Genomic DNA, 22,920 nt, shown 5'->3' with positions numbered 1-22,920 from the left:
CTTCCTGAGCAATTTTCCTATCGCGATTAACGTACGGCATCAGCGCAGCACGTTACGGTTGCTTCCTTTTCTGAGAAAAGGTGGGGGGGATTGCTATCTGATGTCACCTGCGTTAGATGGCGCAACAAACACTACACTTCACACTTCTCTAAAACCATACCTCTATGCACTTCAAGATGTTTCACGTGATCCGGCGAATTCGAAACCATAATGCTGAGGTGTTCTGAAACCTGCAGCTCGGTTAGCGTTGGGCCGCTGGCTGTAAGGCTCGGTTAGCAATGTCATTTGAGCGCTATGTTCATCGGAGAATGCTGTAACCTCATCCATCTTGTACCAGAGGCCTCCAGAATAGGTTCATTAAGTTAAGAATTCTCGAACGTGTACCATATCCGGAGCGGCGTCGACGTTCGAAATGGCCACTGCTTGCGCGAGCTCCTCGGAAGCGGCCCCATCAGTTGGAGATGAGGAAAATGTTCCGAAAGATGAATTTATTCCAAGAGAGTACCAGGTGAGCCTCTGGTTTCTCCTACGTATTGACTAGGGCGCGGCACATCAGCCGAAATTTTCTTCATTGCGTTTCTAATGAACAACTCGGTCGGTTCCCGTGATTGAAAGCTTGTTCGAACGTTACGTGTCGGCCGTACATTTTTCATGCTGTGCTATGTCTTTGGTGCTTCAAAGGTTGCATCGAAGGTTTCGTGATCGCAGTGCAAGGAAGCCACCGTAGTTGTCACTTACGACTGCCGCTGACCGTTTGTCGGTCGGCGTCTTGTGGTGTATTCGGCCGACGAACATGAACGTTCGCAGTAACTCGACTTTTTGTCATTGCCGTTAGGTGTTTAGCTAGGATCAGCTGTCGTTAAACACCTCTAACGTAATGAACTTGAACCGTCGCAGTATGACCATGCACGAAGGCGTCTTCTTCTTTTTCTGCTTCTTCTTCTTTCTTCTTCTTCTTTTTTTTTTTTTTTTTTTCCTCGCGGCCCGAGCTTTGGAATGAATAAATAGTTGTATAAGTTAACGTACGCGCAGTATATTCTGTTGGCCGGACCACACCTAACCTTCGTTTCGTTTACAAAACAAATTTATTTGCATTCTTGGATAGACATATCGCAGATGAGTTCTGCCAACATGTTTTTCGCTATAAGCATGAGCAGCAGTATTTCACTGATCAAATCAAGTGATCAGAACTTGACTTGCTCAACCGAAATTTGGAACCATGCGTCGTAGTCGGCTATTGCCGATTGGAGTTCACCAAAGGAAAAATACTTTTGTCCCACTTTCATTACAGAACTTCAAAAACAACGCATCAGCGCGTTCGGAAACAAACAAAATTACAGTGCCTGTGACCTGAAAGGTATAGATGAAACTGCAATTTTAATAAAATGGCAATATTTAAAGAAAAAGAATTGAAAAATTCACCACTTGGCACGCTTTGAACCGAAGAACTTACAATCTCAAGCTGGGTGCTCTTGCGCAGTGCTAACTGCCACGAAACACAGGCGGCACTGAGGTTATTACAAGAGCTGTGGTCTAGTCTGCAGAATAAAGCAGAAGTTTATCCTGTTGTCTGGCCCTCAGAATAGTCACCGAGTAATGTACGATCTACTTATGCCCTCAAGTAACTCATCGTGTGTTGATTTAACTTCATTTTCAGGTCGAGCTCTTCGAAGCCGCCATGAAGGAGAACACCATAGTGTGCCTGGGAACTGGGACTGGCAAAACATTCATAGCTGTTATGCTTATCAAGGAATATGAAGCAGCCATTCGCATCCCATTTGAAGAAGGAGGGAAGCGCACGTTCTTTCTGGTGCCGACAGGTCAGTCTTACATCAGTTGTGCACGTAGGTTTTCGTAACAGCTCGTAATGTTAGGCTATGTGACCCATGCGGTTGACGTGCTTGGAAAAATAAAGACAGTCAAACAACTGTACAGAGGTGGGCAGCCGTGTCTAGAATGCGGAAATGGTGGCTTCCGGCTCTCTCTGGAGCCAGCCAGCAACGTCTAACGCTAGCTGCTGGGTCTGATGTCTAATGGTAGATGCTGGGCACGTTTGGGCCCAGAAACTATCGTTAGACGTCGCTGGCTGGCTCCTGAGAGAGCCGGAAGCCACCATTTCCGCGTTCTAGACACGGCTGCTCACCTCATTACAGTAAATGACCTTGCTACAAAATAACTCAATTAGTGAAGGGAGACCCATGGCCTGGCCAGTAGACACTGTGACTGCTGCACGAGGAAGAACTTCTAAGATTTTGTCTGTTTGAAGAAATACCTTACCTGTCCATGATCATTTGATGGTGGCTACCAGTGTTTATGGCGTTCTGCCACTGAGCATTAATTCACAGGTTTGATTGCTGGCTACATTGGCTGCATTCCTATGGGGATGGAATTTAAAAACGCTTATGTTTCAAGCTTTGTACGCACAACAAAGAATATCACTTTCAGTGCATGCTGATTGGCTGGTTGAGCGAAACCTCTTGAATCCTTCAGCGTGTCGTGTACTACGTCACGTGAATGTGATCGTCCGAGGATACCGCCCCTATAGGTAGTGGAATGTCATCCACCCACCTCATAGCACCGGCCAATAGAGCTAACCAATAAACTTCGCCAGCAGCACATTTAAGTGTACTTTTTTTTTTATCATCGCAAATAACCAACTAGCCTGAACTTCTGCTATAGTGAACGTCTAGAACGTCACGTTTGCAGGATGCTAGTGATAATCTGTGTGTTTGCGTCACCCATGAAATCATATTTGACTTTTGCTTACAAGCGTTCGTTCAGAGCACAAGCGTTGCTGCCAGCAATTGACGCCAAGTGGTGATGACTTGCCGTGCAGTGGTAGCATTAATTATCTGCAAAACTTTGTTGCACCTTGACAGGTGTTGGCACATGCCAAGGGAACACAGCCAAGGACGGTAGAGGATTTAGTTGATCTGATGAGATCCCAAAATTTGTAATCATTTTATATACTTGGTTGATGCAGGACACAGATGATTTGAAATCAGTGGAGGTAGGGCCGTCATCCTGCAGTGGGCTTAAAGGGACAGTAAAGCAAGACAATAAATCAACTTAGACTCATAAAGTATTCTTCAAAAACTCTGCTGTCATTAATTACACAGCAGTAGATCAATTATTAGACGAGAAAATGAAGCTCAAAGTTTAATTTTTTGAATTTCGCACGGAAACCCCAACGTCAGCACTTAAGTGTGACGTCACGAGTTCTAAAGTAATTTTTCGTATTTGGGCCACGTTGGCTCAGTAGAATTTAGTGAAACTTACTACATTCAGTCTTCGGCTCCTTTAGAACACAATTTAGTCAATCTTTACCGCTAAAAAATTAACTGGGACCTAGAAGACGCTGTAAAAATCCATGACATCACGGTGAGCTGGTGCGGGAACTTCAAGCTGTCGTTGCCACTCGCCTTCTGTGTTTTTCGTTTTCTTTGGCTTACCAAATGGCTTCTCGCTGTAAGAGTGGTGTTTTTGGTATGGGTGAAGGGTAATCTACTGATACCGAAGGAATCATTTTCTCTTTAGTGTCCCTTTAAAATGGGACATTGATGATGACAGCTGGCATTGGCTGGAAGCTTATCTTGACTGTGCTGTTCTCCAGTGCCTCTTGTCGTGCAGCAGCAGAAGGCAATCAAGTGTCAGACAGACCTGCGCGTTGGCGGTTACGTTGGTGACATGAACGTTGACAACTGGAACAAGCAACGCTGGGAAAAGGAGTTCATCGAGTCTCAGGTTGGTGGCAAACTGTGCGGGGCTTGCGACTTCAGTCTACACCATCATTTGATTACAGTGGGACACTATAGAACGAAAACAAACGAGACAAGCACTGACTCACGCCTGCTAAAGTTCATCGTCAAAAAGAATGCAACTTAAAAAATTGCACTCGTCATAGTCTAGCGTGCGAGGAACTAAATCTTTGCATGATTTCCTCAGATGGGGAAACACAAGAAAGGGAACCGAGGGGCCTGGTTCTTTTGTTTGTGACGGTCATATGACACCAATAGACAATGAAACCGAGGAAAGCATAGGGTAAATGACTTGTTTTCATAATTTAAATGTAGCGCAAAGATGTTTATTCGGTTCCCACCAGTCACAAGTTTTTTACAGCGAAACTGTTAAGGGCTCACTCTTCGATGGTCGTGTCTGGCAATAGAAAAAAACTCTTATTGGCCGTATGCTGTATGTGTGAGTGAGAGCGCGCAAGGGCGAGGGACGCGTGCTTTCACGGGGAGCGAGCGCACGGCAGAGAGCAAACGCGACTTCCCAGTGGAAGGGGAGCGGTGGGCGAGGAGGTCATCGAGGCACCGTAGACTGTGCGCGTGCGTGCCCGCTCTCCCACTGCAGCGCATGGGAGAACGCGCGCGGCGTTGGTGACGTGTTCATGGAGAACGTGCCAACCTTTGCCGTACACCCTATGGCGGTGTACCGTAGTGACCATGAGGCCATGGTCCCTGTGGTCACTAAATAAATAAAAAACACCGGATCATATATATTTCTCATTCTTTAATAGTTCAAATAACCAATTACACCATCATATCTTAATAGTCATAATTGGAAATACATAATTCTCACCATAGTACAGCTTCGCTGGTCTTCCATCTCCACCCCAGTGGAAGGGCTGACAGTTTTTTGTTTTATCTACTTTCATTTCCCTTTATCATTTCAGTTTTTATTTTATTTGGCATCATGTAATTTGGTGCCAGCGGCACTGACAAAGAAAGCTATTTCAGACATGACATTTCAATTAAGAAAAAAAAGTACCTTACCCTGTGCTTTTCTTGGTGTCATTGTCTGTTGGCTTCATAGGACTGTGACAGACAGGAAAGGTAGGTCACACGCCAAATGAGAATAAGGAATTAAAAAAAAAAACAAGAAAACAAGAGAACCCTTGAAGGTGGTGCTCACTAAACTCTGGACCGCATGCTGGGGAAATGAAGGCGAAGTTCTATGCAGTGGTGGAGCTTTTGCACGTGTGTTGCTGCACCAAGTAGTCCGGCAGAGTCAGTGCATTCTGGTTGAAATAATGGTTGCAACGTTGCTATTCGCAATGGTTTTGCATTTGGCAAAAAAACACAGAAGAGCAAAGCAAGATCATAAAATTTATATTCAGCATGGAGTGGTGTGTGTTATTTCTTACTTCAATAAGAGGTGCTGGGGTAAGACGTTTACATTTTCTGTTCCCCCAGCTTAAGCAGATGTGAATGAGACTATTTGTTATCTTCAGGAGCACTGTCGGGATGATGCTGCCATTGTAGGAAACAGTAAAAGTAATATTGCCATTAAAATCCGCACTCTTTCCTTTTTTAGAAATGTTAAAATACGTTGAATAAAAATGATGTGTCATCTTTCGGCTTTTTCCGAGCGGCAACATTCCTTACCGATAGCATCAACAGTAGAAACATTGGTAGAAACAAGACCAGCAAGCCAAAGGAATCACCAGTGACGCTTTTGAGGACGTGCAGCACTCTGAGGCCTCGGACATGTTAGTGTCGGCTTTGTGGCAAAGAGGCTAGATGTCCTCAGTGTAAGCAACACAAGGTTCAGTGGATATCTGAACACACGTGATTGTTAACTTCTTGTAGCAAGTTATCAACCTAACAGGTTCCAAAATAAGGCGCAGATCTTGTGCTTGAAGCTGTCCCAGCTTGTGATCTCAGCTTCACGATTGCAACTTCTAAGCTTTATGAATGAGATTCGTGAGACGACATCCTTTAATAGTGAGGCCATTCTATGATCAGTTAGAAAAGTGTTTCAAGGCCCTTTCAGAGTTAGCTTGGAGAAAAAACTTCATGATCACTTTCAATGTTTGTACAAGGACAAGAACTATCGTTCACTAGTGCACTTATACCTTGGACCCATTACTAGCCTTTGGATATAGGTCCAAGCAGTTCTTGTGATTAAATTTACTCATCACGTCAAGTAAAATCTATTTGAATCATCATCGGGCATGTTGTGTGCACTGCAGTACCGAGGCCTGTCCTAGTCATCTCTACTTGGTCTTGGTTTTTGTTTGTTTGTAATCAAATGAGACTGCAAAATAAGCCAGATTAAAGGAGCACTGAAGCGTACTCTTAAAGTTTCCGAAACGTTATTACACGCTTTTCGCACGGGAAGAATTGCACTTAGCAAGAACGAAGGTTTGGAAACTAACTATGTTGTTTCAAAATTCAAGAATCGGCGGCATTAGGTTAAAATTTGCAGAAGTAGCAATAAGGTAAGATAAACCAGAGTGCCGTGCGCCTTTCTTCTGCCTTCGCTCACGTATGGCAGCTGCAGTGATAGCAGGAACAGAGCGAGCGAGTGTGTCGAGACGCCATGATGCATCCACCTGCTGAGTACCTAACGAAAACGGGCTTGTAGAATCAAATATTATAACAAAGCATCCAGGGCGCACCTAGTCCTTGCCAGTATTTTTTCTAAGGCTTAGTGGGTCTGGGCCTTATTTAGTGCAAGAACAAATGACAAGTGTCCTGTTGTGATAATGTCGTGTCAAACAGTCTCGTACCGGTGCTCCTCGAAGACATGTCTGACGGCAACTGCAACCCCATGCGACTCCCTCTCAGGTGCTGGTGATGACCCCTGACGTGTTCAAGCTGATCATTCACCACGGCTTTCTGAAGATGTCGCGGGTGAACCTGCTGATCCTGGACGAGTGCCACCGCGCGGTGAAGCAGCACACGTACCGGGAGGTGATGCGATGCATGGACGTGCTCAAGCCCGAGGAGAAGCCGCGCGTGCTGGGCCTCACCGCCTCGGTCATCAACAGCAAGGCCACCGAGCGGCAGGTGGAGCGCAAGGTGCACGACCTCGAGATGGCCCTGCACTCGCGCGTCCTCACCGTCTCCAACCAGCAGAGCATGGCCCGGTGCGCGTTTCCCCTCTACCGAACCACTTGTAGGAATGAGATTGGCAGTTGCAGTCCGCTGCTGGCTTGTGCTAAAAGGACACTAGAGAGAAAAATGATTTTAACTGGGTTGGTGAATTGAGCTTCTGCAATACCAAAGAAGCCGCTCTTGCCGTGAGGAGATGCTTGGTAAGCCGAAAATACGCAACAACGAAAAACGGGGACGATGTTGCTTTGAAAATGTCGCACCGGCGTCGTGGATTTTGGTGCAGCTGCTTGGGCCTAGTTAAATTTTTATGACGAAGAAAATGACGACTACGTTGTATTCCAAAAGAGCCAAACACTGAACTTGAGAAGTAAAAAGAACTTTTACTGAACCACAACGGCCGAAATGCAATGAGTTGTACTCCAGGGCGTCAAACCAATGTACCATCCTTGAGGTTACGGCGCGAAATTCAATAATGAAACTTTGACTGTCATTTTCCCTTCTAGTAATCAACCTATCACTGCAAAATCAATTACAGTAGAGTTAAAGAATTATCAATCTAAACAGAATGTGTGTTTCCCTTTAGCTTCCCTTTAACCCTTTCTAGTCAAATGATTCTTGTAGGACTCTTATGGTTCTGCAGGGAATGTCCAATATTGACAAAAACGAACAAGAGTATTCTCAGAAATGTGTGTCAGCAATTGTAATTGCGTGATTTCTTTGTGCCACAGATAAATACAGCAGAACCTCGTTCATACGTTTGGGAGAAAACCCGAGAGAAAACCTACTAGCCTAGAAAACGTATGATTCGGAGTCAGTTAAAAATTTGCAGACTCACCTGCACGTAGGTCACATCTATGTAAAGCGAATCGTTGTGCAAATCGTTGCAGCAAAAGATACCCACGTGCGCCAAGCTAGGGGGGCCCGAATGGCCTGAGATGCGCATTGTCATTCGCGCCGCTTCGGCAAGCTTATGCAAGCCCTCCTCGAATTAGGCCTGCGTCAGCAGCTTCTTCGGGTGTGGCATTTAGGCAAGAAGTTCTGACGTGTCCACTCAGCCAGAATCGTTGCAGCACGAGACACTGATGTGTGACGAGCTGGGGGGGGGCCTTAGTGGCCACAGACGCGCTTTGTCATTTTCCTGTTTAGTGGCGTTTTAAGATAGTGGCGGGAAACCAAAACGAAATCAGGCTGGTGGGCGACAGCAGCTTACGATGCCACTAGAGTGAAATATGACGCTCACTTCACACTGCCTGCATCCGGGAATGGCGGTGCGTTTGGGTTATCACTTATAAAAAGCATGCAGCACGCTTCCAACGGCACTGTGCCACATGCGCTGTGATACAGATAAGCAAAGATGCTCATAGCAATATGGGTGAGCGCCAATAGCTGTGAATGAGGACGTGCGACAACCCGCGAAGAGACTTGCTGGTACCAGAAGAGGAAACTAAGTGTATGCCGGCTATTTCACGTGACAAACACGGGCGAGTACTGCTGGGAAGCTGCCATTGTGGGCGCCTACTCCTTTGGGTCACAAGTGCCTCGTATGTTTTCTTTCTCACGTGGGATCTAGCAGCCGGAAAACATATCGTACATTCAAAATTTAGCGATGTACTGTAAAGATCGTGTTTTCCGGGAATGTACTAACTGGTAAAAAAGAAGCGTAACTACATTAGATAATTTTCTGTGTTCTCGGCTGCGAGCGTTGGTGCCACGACATCGTACGAAACGGGATCGTATCAATGAAGTTCTACAGTATCTGTGTTCGTTATTTTTATGTACAACTACTTAAGAACACTACATCAGTTTATGATCAGGGACACTTCAAGATTGCAAGAGACAGTCCTTGTACAAAAAGCGTGCTGGGTATACTCGAGCGTCTAGAGTTTGGTTGGTTTCCTTTCTGCTCACACAGACATGAAGAGGAGGTGACCCAGGGGTTCAGCAGCAGCGAACATGCTGTGATCACACACCAACAGCAACGATCAGCAAGTGTGGGGATGAGCAAGACAGTTCACAGCTCAGATGCATACACAGCAGGGAGTTTTAGGTTTTGCATACTCGAAGTTGGGGACGTGTAGACCGTCAGGTGTACGAAAGAACTTAAGCAGGGCACCGGGCTTTGGGTACACAAAGACACTTGGGTGTGCTATGTCTATAACTCCTTCGTATCATGGGAATCTTTGGAAAGACATTAAGAGTGGAGTGCATGCCTGACTTTGTCTAGCGACCACAGAATCTCCTCAGACACAGCTTTGAAGGTGTACCGCATAAGGTGGAACTAACCATTTTGCAGATGGTTGAGAAGAACCAGGGTAACCAAGGGACGAAAATTCAAGGGGCACTTAGTTAACCCTACGTGGATGAATGCAAAGGCATTGCGACCACAACGTGATGCTTAGAGATTATGCCACAACGCAAGGTCATGGGTTCGTGTGCCTTAACACCAAAGGTTGTGGGTTCGACTCCCACCAAAGGTCGAGGGTTCGTAGCCTTTTCGGACATCGTGATCATGCCAACACTGAACACTGGATTTTCTGCCTCATGGGCCATGCAATGCTCTTGCAATAACATTTTTTATTACCAGTTGTATAAAGCCAATGGACAATGAGGGCAGAGAAAGCATAGGTGAAATTAACTGCTCTTTTCAGCTAAAATGAAGCAATAAAGAAAAGGGAATTAAAAGTGGAAGGAAAGACCACTTACCATGGGGAGAGCTGAACACACGTCTCCCACATGACACATGAACACTCTACCACGATAGCTACACACGTTCCCTTTGAGGGGGCACTGGCCCACCGTTCCTGACCCATCATTGACTGTAGACCTCGCAATACATGAATGGGTGCACATTTGCATGGCTTACAGTTATGATTGTCACTGGAGGATTTGGGTAGATTGTAAGTGACAGCGCACTCACTTTTTTCTTCTTTTTTTTCCCTGATGCTGGCTCATAGGTATGGGACCAAACCGACGGAGGTGTTAATTGAGCATCACACAACGAGCAGCCCGTCAATCTGTGGCATTCAAGTTCCGGCATTGCCCAACTTTCGGCCGACGACTTCACAGGGCCAAGAGTTGGACCGCAGGCTTCGTAGCCTGATCAAGGTGCTGCATGACATGGGGGTCTGGTGTGGACACCTGGCCATTGAGGTCATCATGGAGGAGGTCAGTGACCCTTGTTTCCATGGCTTCTCTCTTACTGTTTCCAGTGAGGGTGTTTGCGCACTGACCATTATTGTACTTGATTTTACGTTTTAGTGCTGCTGAAGAACCAAGCAGTGCTAGATATGTTGGTTGTGAATCGAACTGGCAAAATTGTGCCTTGAAAGACAAGCGATACTCAAGTCACTAAGATAGGGTGTTAGTCGTTATTATGGTTGTCAGCACAGTTGTCAGTCGTTGAATCTAATCTCACGGGCCAAGTTCGTCTGCTATTTATACATGTTTCACAGTAAATTCCAGATTAATCGCTCTTCACGATGTGCGTGCCATGCTATCAGGCATGCCTCCTTTGCTATAAAATTGATGACGTTCAAGAAATTTCAGATACTGTAGATGCATTTTGCCCTAAGCAATATGCAACTTGATAACTTGATAACAGTGATGATGCAGTGAAAAATGGTCACCAGCACAAAATTATACAGTGTACTCATGTCACTATAACACGTTTTATCCCACACCATCTGTAAAGGTGTCGATAGTTGGGTGAATTGGTAAAGGTAACATACTTTGTTGCATACTGAAAAGGTGGAGGCGTAGACGAGACGCACAACAGAATTGGTACCAAGAAATGGGAGATGCAGTCGAGGATGGCGGAGAACAAGGTCGAGTAATGATGAATGAGGCACTGTATGGGAATCAGCTGACGAAAGACAGGAGTAACTTGAGGTCACTGGGAGAGGCCTTCATCCTGCAGTGTACATGGAACGAGCTCCAATTATTGCCTCAAGCAAATTGTTTCGTGCCATCCATTTGTCACGAACAAAGACAGTGTAGTTTGCCACAGAAAAGAAAAACTTGTCATGGCATTCGCAGGCCCGTCGCATGCTGGATGGTCTCGACGACGACGGCGTGCTCCGCGAGGTGGAGGTGTGCCTGGAGTGGCTGGACGATGTTCGGAAGAGGTGCAGGAATCACATCGCAGAAACAAACGATGCACAAGGCGTCGCCGAGGACCCCCTCCTGACAATGTCCACGCCCAAGTTGAAGCGTCTCCTGGAGATCCTGTGGGCCTTCCGCCCGCGGGAACAGCAGCAGGCCGGCAGCGGTGATGCCGCAGAAGAGCCAGTGTCGCTGTGTGGCATCATCTTCGTCAAGGAGCGCATCGTGGCACGCATCCTCCGTGACTGGCTGCGCGAGCTGGCGAGCAGGGTTCCCAGGTACGACGAAGCGGAATGACTGTCCCATAGCGTTTGTCAAAGAAGTTTGCTATACTCGTGGACAGCTTTCTGTGGCAATGAAGGGAAATCTACGAGGGCGGAGCTTCTGCTCTTGTGTTAGTGCGCCGAGTATTCTGGCAGCGTTTGACAGCACTTCATTTTTTGGAGCAGGTACTAAATCAGCGTAGCTTCCATGTGCGACAGTTTCGCATTTGCCTAAACGCAGTAAGTAAAAGCGGGAAAACTAAGTCAAGTTTAACACTTGGTGGTGTATATTGCCTTGTTTTGCTGTTGTAAGTAAGATATTTGCGTTTTCGCTTCTTAGCTTAAACTAATGCAGATGAGCCTGTGGGACTTTCTTCAAGAGCGATCTTGCTGATGCGTGCTTTGCCTCTGTTGCTTTCCCTTCTTTGCCACTGCAAATAGAGCAAGATCTTGCACTAGTTTCTATGGGAGCTAGTGCACGGATGGCAGTTCAGCCTTCATGAGAATGGCGGACAATGGTACGTGGATTTGCCTTAACTTCATTATTCTAGCTTCAGGTGGCTTTGTGACTCTGCAAATTGATCATATTCAACAAAACATTGCGTCATTATAAATGCAACGATTCTCAATGATTATGCATCTCCACAGTCTTTATTGCCTTCATGTGTTTAGAAGGACAGCATTGCTTGAAAACTATGGGCAATAAAGGCAGCTAAAGTGTGATTAATAAATAAAGCCACAAGGATGTCTGAAGCCACAAGCACAAAGGTTAGACAATTCCATGTGCTACTCATTGTGACAATGGTGGCTGTGCATATGCTGTGTCAGAGTTTCTTCTGGTAACTGACGGGAAAGTCTTTCAGGTACAGCTGTTGCGGTGCAATGTCCACAGCCAATTTAACAGCTGGGCCACTTGCATAGTACTGATTTATTCTGTCAGGTCCATGAAGTACCGTGCATAGTTACATTCAAGTCTACCTTTGAAGAAGGTTAAGCCTTTATTGATGAATGTTGCCTACAGTCAGCATACCAGAAAAACATTTTTTTTTTTTTTCTTGACGAGTTTAGGTATTGAGTAAGAACTTTCTGACCAACTGCCTTTGGCGAACACTCAATGACAGGCAGCAAGCATCGTTTGTTGTTTTAGAGCACGAACACCGGACGAGGAGGAAGAAGTTCAGCATGCAACTCGCTTTCTTTCTACAGTTAAACCTGCTTATAACGAACCTCCATATAACGAATTCCTGGATATAACAAAGTTTTTCTGTTCCCCGCCATTACTCCATAGAAGCACATGTATTTGAGACGTCTACGTAACGAAGTGGCAGCGGGAGACCCCCTCGATATAATGAATTTTCCCCGCCGACAACCTAGAGATTTCGCCCCAAATTTTTAAATTCTTGCGCGAGCAGCAACTGGAAGCACCTTCTCCGCCGCCACAGAATGCGAAGCGAGCGCACGTGTGCATGTGTGTGAGCGTGTGCGAGGCGGGCCTGCATCCCTCGACCCGGCGATCTTGCCACCGCGGGCGTGACCTTTCCCCCTCCCTTCACTCAAACCTGATCCTGCCGCTTGCTGCATCTGGCCTAGCCTGCCAAGCCGGTGCTCTCCTTTTCCAGTTGATGTTGCCGACGTGCTGGCAGACGCTGTGACACATAACACTCGATGAGCGCGGACACGCGCTGTCAAACGCTGGCGGCGTGTGGAAGCGCCGCTGCAGAAGCGAGCAAAGTGACCTTCGTGCTGTTGTCTATCGCTTCAACGCAAACTGAGCGCCGAGAACACACAGCACGCACAAAGCTACGAGCCGCGACGCACCTACACTGAGTAGACTCTGCCCCAACGCAGATCGCTTTCAAGATAAGGCCCGCGCGACCGCGCCGCCGCGCAGTGCGCAGTTGAAGCCAGAGTACAGTACAACACCGCCCGCTACCCCCCCCCCCCCTCCCTCCCTGCTATCGTGCGCAGGCGAGATTTAGACGTGGTCGTCGGCTCCCCTCGCACGTTTTCACTCGCACATACAGCATACGGCGTGCGGCGACTGCGTTATCGCCCTTGGACTTTATACGGAACATCTATGAGCCAAAACCAATTTTAGGGCCACAACGCGGTATTGACACCATCTTTAGATTGCAAATACGCATCTCAAGGGCCATACTTTTGCTGGCAGAAACCGAAAATATGTCATCGTTGTCGCGCCCAGCACTTTGGGTGTCCAATGCCATCGTCAAGCCAAGCGACATGAAAAGTCAAAATGGCTGCTCGGGCCGGCGTGGGGTGGCAGTTCGCAACGTACGATGCGGGAACGGTCCCACCAGTTGCGACGCAACAGCGCGGTTACCAATGCATTGGGTTCTATGGGCGCTGTGCCGGGACCGGCCTAAAACGACGTAACAGCCCGGGAACGTAACAGCGGGGTTCTACTGCAACACTATACGACGCTACGACGCCATCGTGACGCTCGCTCTTGGTTTCCGATGCCTCGCGCTTGTGCGAAATGACATGCGTCAACGCATCCAGTACCTGGTGTGACATTCCAAGGATGAGTGCTTCGACGAAAACGGAAAACGGGTACGCGGTACAATCGAGGGCATGTTAGAATCGAGTAAATACGGTAAGCGTTTCTTTTTTGAATTTTCGTGCCGAACCTGCATATAATGAAATCCTCTTTATAACGAAGTTTTTCGGGAATTTGTCAATTTCGTTATATCCAGGTTTAACTGTAGTGCAACGCATGCACTAATTCATAGGTTGTGGGTTCGTCTCCCGCCGGTGACAAGTTATCTTTTTTGTCCACTTTCGTATTTACTTTTCCCTCATTACTTGCTTCATTTCAATTTCAACCACAGCTAATTACCCCTAATTTGCCTGCTGGCTTTATATGGTCGCGATTAGCAAAAATTTAGCCCCTCTGTTTCCCTCCTTCTCGCCTTCGTTTTAAAGCATGTACAGAGGAGACAGACTGATGCAAAATCTGCAGTGGGTTCACCTATGTGATGTAAAGCAAATGCAATTGTGCACCTATGGTTCGCAGATGACAAGAGCTGTCTGTACAAATTCCAAACGGAGCCATAGGTGGCTTGGGGTGAAGCCCACTTGACTTGCAGTTTTCTGCCTGGTGTTTCTCTCCTATTACTGGAAAAGTTACCGTAAAATACTGTTTTCTTTTCGTTGATTATGCTTATTCTCTGTGTTTTGCACATTTAGATAGAAAGTAAGCATTTTTGGGGGGGTATTAATATGTGCCATCAAAGGGTTAATGAGTGTTCTAAGAAGGCTATATGCACCTTTGTGCAGAGTCTGTGCTATATATACATTGATCCTGCCCATGGTACGCACGTGGAACCTGCCTTATGTTCAGTTCGGGGTTCTCCCCACGGTGGATGATGGTGGAAATGCTGCCCACCACTCCATTATCACCCACTGCTCCAGGTTTACCACCCACAAGAGACCGGTCAAAATTTCCAATCCCCCTTTTTTCTTTTTTTTTTTTACCTGGGGGAATAAAAAAAAGTCGTGTAGAGGTGCTATCGCGCTACGGAGTACGCGACTTTTCGTTGATGCAACGCTGCTATTTTGGAAAGATCGCAAGAAGGAGAGATCTGAACTTTACATAGCCACAGTGCTGTATTTTGCCATGCAAAAAGAAAAGCAAGAGAAGCGAACGAAAAGTGAAAAAACTAGCATCGCCATTTGTTACTGCTGCCATGTGGACACAGAAGCACTCCTGTTGGCTGGTGCAGATTTGAATTGCCAGTGCGTCTTGCGCACATTTTTAACAGCGGCGCTGGCTCGCGTTTCGTTAAGGTATCCTAAATGAAAATTTGTAATGTATGTATCAAAATGACGGAAGGTCATATTGGAAAAAAATGAGAGAAAGAGGCTTAGTTGTGTACTGCCTCCCCCTCCACCTAGAACAAGCTGTCTGCCCCTCAAATAATTTCTGAGGAGAACCCTAGTTCAGCTATAGTTTAAGCTTTGTCACTGGCTTTGGCTCATACTTGACATTGCAGTCTTTTTCTAATCAATTTTCTAGTGTGAGATGTAGGGGGCACTCCCCATGTGATCAGTTTGGGAAGATTGTGGCATTTTAGAAATTCATGTAACAATGAACATTTTTTTACAGGCTTGATGTCACTAAAACTGAAGGCAGTATTGCTCTCTGAAGCAGAAAACAACTTCACAGGTGTGAGAAGCTCTGGCACATTAGAAAACTTCAGTTGGACGTGTCGTAGTCGGGGCACCAGATTTGGTCATTGTATGTGTGTGTTTGAAGAGTGGGGTGGGGGATGCCACTCTTACATTTACTCTAGGCCCTATCCAGTATGTCCCCGTGTTGTCTACTCGCAGTGCCTCTTGATGTAACTTGTTCACCGCATCCCAGCGACCGTTGCTTTCCAGGTATTCCTACATTGTTCCCGAATTCATCGTGGGTCATGGTGCCAACCTTCAGCTTGGTTCCAAGGAGGCTGGGATGTCCTTTAAGAGGCAGTGCAAGGTGTGTGTGTGTGTGTGTCTGCCTGTAGTAGAACCTCAGTGTAGTGTAATCTCCTTCACAGCACAGGTCAACTGTGATGGTGTGTAACATGGGGGAAGAAAATAAATCGGGAGGAAGTGCCACAAGCTAAAATTAAAAGCCACTCAAGTCAGCCTAGGGTGTGATCATGTCACGCGGGATTTGGCAGTAAAGCACATGGTAGGCTTTAGTGTCTCCCACCTTGCGCTCTCTCCGAGTAGATGAATGATCACCAAAGTAACATGTGGCTTCTATTCAAATGCTTTACAATAAAGAAAACAAATCACCCCAGAAAATGTCGGAATGGTTGGTTGAGGAGCTGAGCAAAAGCACATCGAATAAGCAAATGTGCCGAAAATACAAAAAATATTCAGAACTGAATTCGCTGAGCTTGAAGATTGTGTGATGAGCCGACTTCTCAATTCATGGGTAAGAGAAAAAAGGGATTCTCGAACGGTTGGCTTGTGAAGGCTGGCATCATGCTTGCTCCTAGCTTCATTCCTTCCTCCATGCCATGTAGTCCACAAGTGAGGCATTTTAGCGACTTCTTGGCAGCCTCATGGCACATTTTACTAGATCGAAATTTTTACAAGATAGAAAAAAGCAGGAATAGGAGGGAGTGTCACCATGTGACAAGTTTGAAACTTCGTCAAGCAGTTATTTCTAGCTGCCACTTGCACAGAGAGTATGGGGGAGCAGAGAGCGAGGACCGATTGTGACAAGGACATGACTAAAAGCTATCACAGACCAAACAATGCCTTGAGAGGCCTGGCAACCATGGAGGGCTTACGCCCCAAAAGCCACTGCGGAGATGGGCCCCTAAGGGTGGGAGGGTTGGCCCGAGGCAAGCTGCCATGGGAGGAGGAAATAACTTTATTGAAAATGGAGAAAAGAAGCTCAAGCTGGGCTGGTCTTGTTGCAAGGTGCGTGACCAGCCGCTAGTTGCTAATCAATGATGTGCACAGCGCAACAGCAGACAAAGGACTGAAAGGCATGACGGAAACAGCATCATGTCTCCGTCGTCACTTTCCGTTCTTTGTCTGCTGTCGTGCTGGGCATGTCATGGATTCCTGTTTGAGCCTGGGAGGCACCGTCAAAAAGCCTCCTCTCGTGCTCACCACACCAGCTGCTGCTGTTTCCACAAGGCCTAGCTGGACCACGCGGCCTCCCACTGCCTGACGTCATGCTCCCTCCGATTCTTCTTTCCTTCCTCCATGCGTAAAATGCCCAACTCCCTAATTGCCTGCTCTGATGCTGCCAAGAATGTGTCACCGCAAGCCCGTCCTTCGTGCCGTGCAGGTGCTGGAGCAGTTCCGTCGTCAGGAGTGCAACCTGCTGGTCGCCACCTCGGTGGTGGAAGAAGGCATGGACGTTCCAAAGTGCAGCCTCGTGGTGCGCTTTGACTTTCCCGACGACTTCCGCTCGTATGTGCAGTCCAAGGGACGTGCCCGCGCCCAGCGCTCCCTCTACGTCATGATGACTGCGCGTGACGAGTACTGCAAGGCCTGCATGAATCTGCGAAACTACCTCTCCATCGAGGCGGTTAGTTTTTGTTGTACTTTGGGAAGTGGGTGGGAAGCCAGGGACATAAGTGACCAATGTAATCAACCTTTTCTTTGTGGATGCAAAGGTCTGGCCTAGCTTAGAGAATGTACCCAGCTAAAAGTTGTGTAAAGCAAAGCTCACTTGGCCGAATTGGCACAGAACATTACCCAGTTTGCGGGGCTGGCATATTGGCATATGCCTGCCCCACGCTTACTGCGTACCTGGAAAAGAACTTTATGCCATGAGCTTAAAAAAAAGTTCCCCTTCCCCTGTCGAGGAAATGGGGGTAAGCAAAGCTTGTGGCAAGACAACGCTGTCTCAGGCGTTCTGCTTCATTTGCCCTAAACTTAGGGTAGGCGGCTCTTCGCTGACGTTTGGCCTCAACATTGCACTGCTGCAACCCGGCGTTTCGCCTGGGCTTCGGAAGCCCTCATGCTAGAATTGGCACGTCGATGACGAGCCCTTTCCCAAGTGAGTTCGCGGCGCCGTTGTTCAAACAACCTGCTCCTCGGCGGAATGCACCACGCGTGGCCTTCCCATCTGGACGCCGAAACTGATCTGAGGCGAGGGAAGCCTGGCGGACCGCACACCAACCCCCCTTTCCCTTTCCGCGACACACCAAACGACCCTGATTGGTTGCGCGCGTCACGTCATACGGCGCCAACGCAGCTTTCCCAGCACCTGTTCTTTCTTTCTGCTTGAACGACTGTGACACTCCTGAGTTCCTTTGTGTGTGTGTGTGTGCGAATGTGTGTGTTTTTTTTTTTCTGATCCCCTCTCTTTCTATGTGTGTGCATTTTTCTTTATCTTTCTGTCTCCCCTTACCCTTTCCCCAGTGCAGGGTAGCAAACTGCACATCTACCTTCCGGTTAACCTCCCTGCCTTTCCCATCTCCTTTATCTCTCTCTCTCTTCCTTCATTCCTTTCCTTCTTTCCTTCCTTCTGCCTTTCTGTATTTCTGGATATGCTCATACACGCATATTGTATATGCTCATACCCGCATATCCAATGCGGGTATGAGCCATAGTAGTTTTAGGGTTGCATCGCCGGTGCAATCTAGCGTATGCAAGCTTTGCTTGAAAAAACATCTCTGATTCTATAGTTCCCTGTCCCGAGTCAGTACAGTCGAACCTTGATATAACAAACACAAATATAATGAATTATTGGATATAACAAAGTAAATATACTATGCTCTGTGCCTATATCATATAACGAAGGTATTTTTATGTCAGATGCTAATTTGTTATCATGAGGTTTGACTGTATTCACAAAACTTCTCTTACATGAGAGAGTTTTCTGATTGGCCAGGGTTCAGGCATTTGCCACTTCTGACACCGATTGGCATGATAGGCATTGGCCAATTGTAGATGGCACCTACACAACAATAGAAGGTCTGTGAATGTAGGACCTGATGGCTTCATATGACATTGTGTTCCACCAAAACAGCTAGGCACAAGTTCTTGCAAAAAACGGCTGATTGATCATCACTGCAGGACTACTTCCTTGATCAAGACACTGCACAGTTGACATGGTAAAATGTGAGAGTAGGAAGGCAGCATAGGTCTGATGATGAGCCGTGGGAAAGGCACGAGCATTCTATATCGGCCGAGGGGTAGGTGATGGCTACATTTTATTTGGCTTGACTGCAGATGCCAGAAGAATGGCTTGACTGAATAAAGAACAAAATGTCCACTTGGTCCAGTCTGCATCATCTTTCTTGGTGCTTAGTCTCAGGCCTAAACACCTGCTAATTTTTCACCGTGGAAGCTCAATCATCATCTCTGCATGACTACTGCTTATTAGTGTTGATGTATTGCTGTCTGCGGTTCAGCCTATAGAAGGTGAAACATCATGCTGAGCTCTGATTTTGATGTATGGCCTATTTGCACAGACATCTGCACATAAAAGACAGACGTGTTATTGCCTTTTATCGTGTTTGTCACGCAGTCGTTTACTCAAATTAGCACTTCTGTGTGCAGCAACACGCCCCCTCCAATTTGAATTGAGTTTAAGAATTTTGAAGGTCACCGGCTTAGGAATCCATTGAAAAGCGCCCGTGTGACATGGGCATAAAATTAATTGTGTACGAAGGTTTGTCAGATAACCCTAAAGCCGGACGCCATCGTTCGTTTGGACATGCAGATATTGATGAACAAGTGCCACGAGAGAAAGGCGCCGCTCGGCTCCGAGGTCATGCTGAGCTTCGCCGTTGATGAGCTGCTGCCACCGTACATGCCCCTGCGTGAGGATGGCGCTCCTCGCATCACACTAACCTCTGCCATTGGCCTTGTCAACAGGTTTGTTTGCCTTCATGTAACACACTTGTCCCAAATAAAAATTTTAAGTCAAATCATGTGCGGGTGTGTGTGTTGTACGATGTGTGCAGGTGTTTGTCCTTGTTACGTATCCTCCTATTGCAATCTTTTGGAGCCAACATATCTTTCGATGCATTGTCAGCTCTTGGAAAATGTGCAAGGATTCTTCTTTAGAACTTGTAATGTTGCCAACTTGTGCTTGCGTGTGTGCGTGTGAATGTGTTTTTAACAGTTAGAAACTTGAATCCTCTCCCAGAAGAGAATGAACATAACTATGATAATGTTCTTTTTTTTTATCGTAACTTATGATGCTCTATTCTATATGCACATTGGCTTTTTATAATTTATGCCATTTCATATCTTATTTTGAATTTTGTATTGGTTATGCCATTGGAGATATCTAGTGTTTTAATTTCCCCACATTTCATTTGCCCGGCAGTGTTATCACACTATGTGGACTTTGTTTCCACACCTATCCTCTCCCCTCCCTCCTGTAGTGATGCCGTTATGGCAATGCAGGAATCCTGTAAATAAACAGTAAACAGTAAATAAAGTGTTTGCGTGAAATTTGTTGTGCATAAATATAAATTTGTGGTGGTTGCGCTCCACTGGAGGCTGAATGGAACAACACTGTGTTTGATTGTAGATTGTACGATTTCTTACAATATCCCACTGTGGACAGCTTCTCAAGGGGGGGGGGGGGGGGAGGGGATAAAAAATGTCACTTGACATTGTGTCTGCTGGAAACATTCTTGTGGTAACATATCTGCATGCAGGGCCACTTTCACAGGTGTGTTGAGTTCTTTTTTTTTTTCTGTGCTCTGGTTAAATGTCATTTCGTCTTTAATTTATGCATAATCTTTTTAATGCACAAGTGATAACAGAATGAAGACACTCTGCAGCTCTTAACCCTGCTGTCTATAAGCTCTCCTCGAACTGTTGGTGTTCACACGATTTTGTTATCACAGCGGTCAGATGTCCAGGTGTCTAGATGGTGAAAATCACGCTGCTATAAAGCCACACCTCAAGCTTACAGTCAAATTTTTTAGAATTCTCGGTGCAGCTTATACGCTCACGAAGTATGGTACTGCCTCAGCTGCCAAATTAGTTGGTACAATTTGTGCTGTCGTTTAATATCTAACAGTATATTGCCAATAAATAGCATTTAAATTAAAAGCTTGCTAATGTGGTAGAAATTTCATTTCTTGCACTTCCGAAACACACTCAACACCGAAAGGGAGGAGCAGATTTAAAACATTAGCAGTAAATGTTTGTTTCGCCCTCTCTCTCGATTTTGCAGATACTGTATGGTCCTTCCATCAGACATGTTCACGCACCTGAAGCCCACCTATCAGATGAGCACCATATCAGTGGACGGCAAAGATATGTACATCTGCACTGTCTACCTGCCCATGACGAGTCCTCTCAAAGAGGCCATCCAGGTATTGGGGATGACCTGAAATGCATGACATTGAAAGCGCACACACAAAATACGCAAACACTGTGAGAGACAAAAGGATACCGCAAATGCTGACCATCAAGTGATAGGTTGCACTGCGGCAGAAAGGAAAAGACATACAGTCGACTTCTGTTAATTTGACCCTGACGGGACTGACTAAATTGGTCGAATTATCCGGTGGGTCAAATTAAACATGAGGGGAAAAAAACGCCAAAACACACCACCGATTCATTTAGCAGTATTTGTCCGATTCTAACACGCCCCCAAATCAAATGTGTGCATGCTTTCTATGCATATAAAGTAGAAAACTAATGTAGAAGTGACATTAAAGCTCCTAAACAAAGTAGAAATCTAAAGTGTGCCCGATATTTTAGCAAGGAAAATGTGCAAGGGTCTAAAGTGTATTTATTGCATGATGGTGGAGAGTTTTGTTAAGTCAACTTCGCTGCAGTACAGCCATGTTATGTAGTGAAGCATATAAATGCCACAAGGTTTTGGTTTCGTATCCGTTGCACTGTGAAGTCAATTTTCGGCCCAATTTTTTGGGATAAGGAAAGGCGCTCATTAGAATGAGTTAAATACTAGAATGGTACATCGTCAGTGACCATTATTGCTTGAAAATCTTCTTAGGGCAGGCCAAAAATAGGCATTTTCGACGGGATATGATGTGTGCTCAGTGCATTCACTGTCCCCTAATCTCCACTGAGACTAATGCTGCCACTAAAAGGGTCGCTGTTCGGGTCACCTTAGTGGTCAGATGCATGTGTGTTGACGAGTTGGGTTCAAATTATCCAACGAAGGCCAATTTTAGGATCGAAATTGCGAAACTTTGGGCCCGTAGAAAGGCATGGGCTCAGGTCGGGACCTTCAGTCAGCAGCGAATTAACCTAAAAATTGAATTAACTGAAGTCAAATCAGCAGAAGGTCAACTGTATATCCAAATTGTACTTAAATATCGAATTCCAAAAGCACACTTACGTGTGCATTTTGACCTATGGCTTGGCTTGGCTGGCCGACAGCTGGGAGGCCGATGCGCTGATCTAGTGCGTTCACACTAGGGCTATTTTTAATCTTAAAATTTTTTTTTTCTACACTGGCTACATGAGTGTAGCTAGTGTAGGAAGTCGCCATTTTTTTCATTGGTGTAGGAAAAGGGTAGCTCCGCCCACCTACACGAAGCCTTTTTATACCAGTAGTGTAGCATGAAAACTACACTTCCTACCTCGCACTTTTGATGAGTGTCGGCAGCAGACGACGAACAAACAGGCCGGCATTGCAAATGCGTAGCGCCATTTTGTCTGCGACTGTAAGCGCTGATGTGGCGACAATAGTGAAGGTTAGCTGCAGGGACGGCAGCTAAGTGCAGGCGCGACCGTGAGTCACAGAGGAAGGGGAGGTAATCTTCCAAGAAGAAAAAATTTTCCAACGCACAGATGGCGCATGTACAGATATGCAGGCTGTTTCTTCCGACTCCACGCTGTGTTATATGCATAGAGAAGTCTTCGTGGCGCTGTGCATTTGGCAATGTATTTAGCTGCAGCTTGTCTAATTTGCTGCTGAAAGGAAACTCGTACATCGGCTTTTAGTTTCAGATAGGCAAGGGCATATGCGCAGCCAGTGGGTGCGAAGTCAGGCTAGTGCAAAGTCAGGTGCTTTTCGTCGGCTAATGCAGAAGACGACGAGCAATCTGCTCTGATTGGCTACCGACCGATCAGCCAAGTGCAGCACACGACTCCATAGCCTCTGCCCAGTACTACATTCGTCTGCATAAATAGCCCTACTGACTACATACAGTTGCATGTTGAGACAGTGCAAAACATCTGTTTCTAACTTAGTGCTGTTCTCGTGCTGTGTATCGGCACGGCAAGCTGCCAAC

The 22,920-nt window shown here is 46.3% G+C and overlaps 1 pseudogene; it reads left to right on the top strand.

Annotated features, from left to right (window-relative positions):
- Window positions 1–208: 208 nt before the first annotated feature.
- Window positions 209–22,920, top strand: part of LOC119458833 (endoribonuclease Dicer-like) — a 62,381-nt pseudogene continuing 39,669 nt past the window's right edge.

Source organism: Dermacentor silvarum, chromosome 7 (genome assembly GCF_013339745.2).
Source record: "Dermacentor silvarum isolate Dsil-2018 chromosome 7, BIME_Dsil_1.4, whole genome shotgun sequence".
In the NCBI taxonomy this organism is placed as follows: Eukaryota; Metazoa; Arthropoda; class Arachnida; order Ixodida; family Ixodidae; genus Dermacentor; species Dermacentor silvarum.
This window is presented reverse-complemented; position numbering and strand designations above follow the sequence as displayed.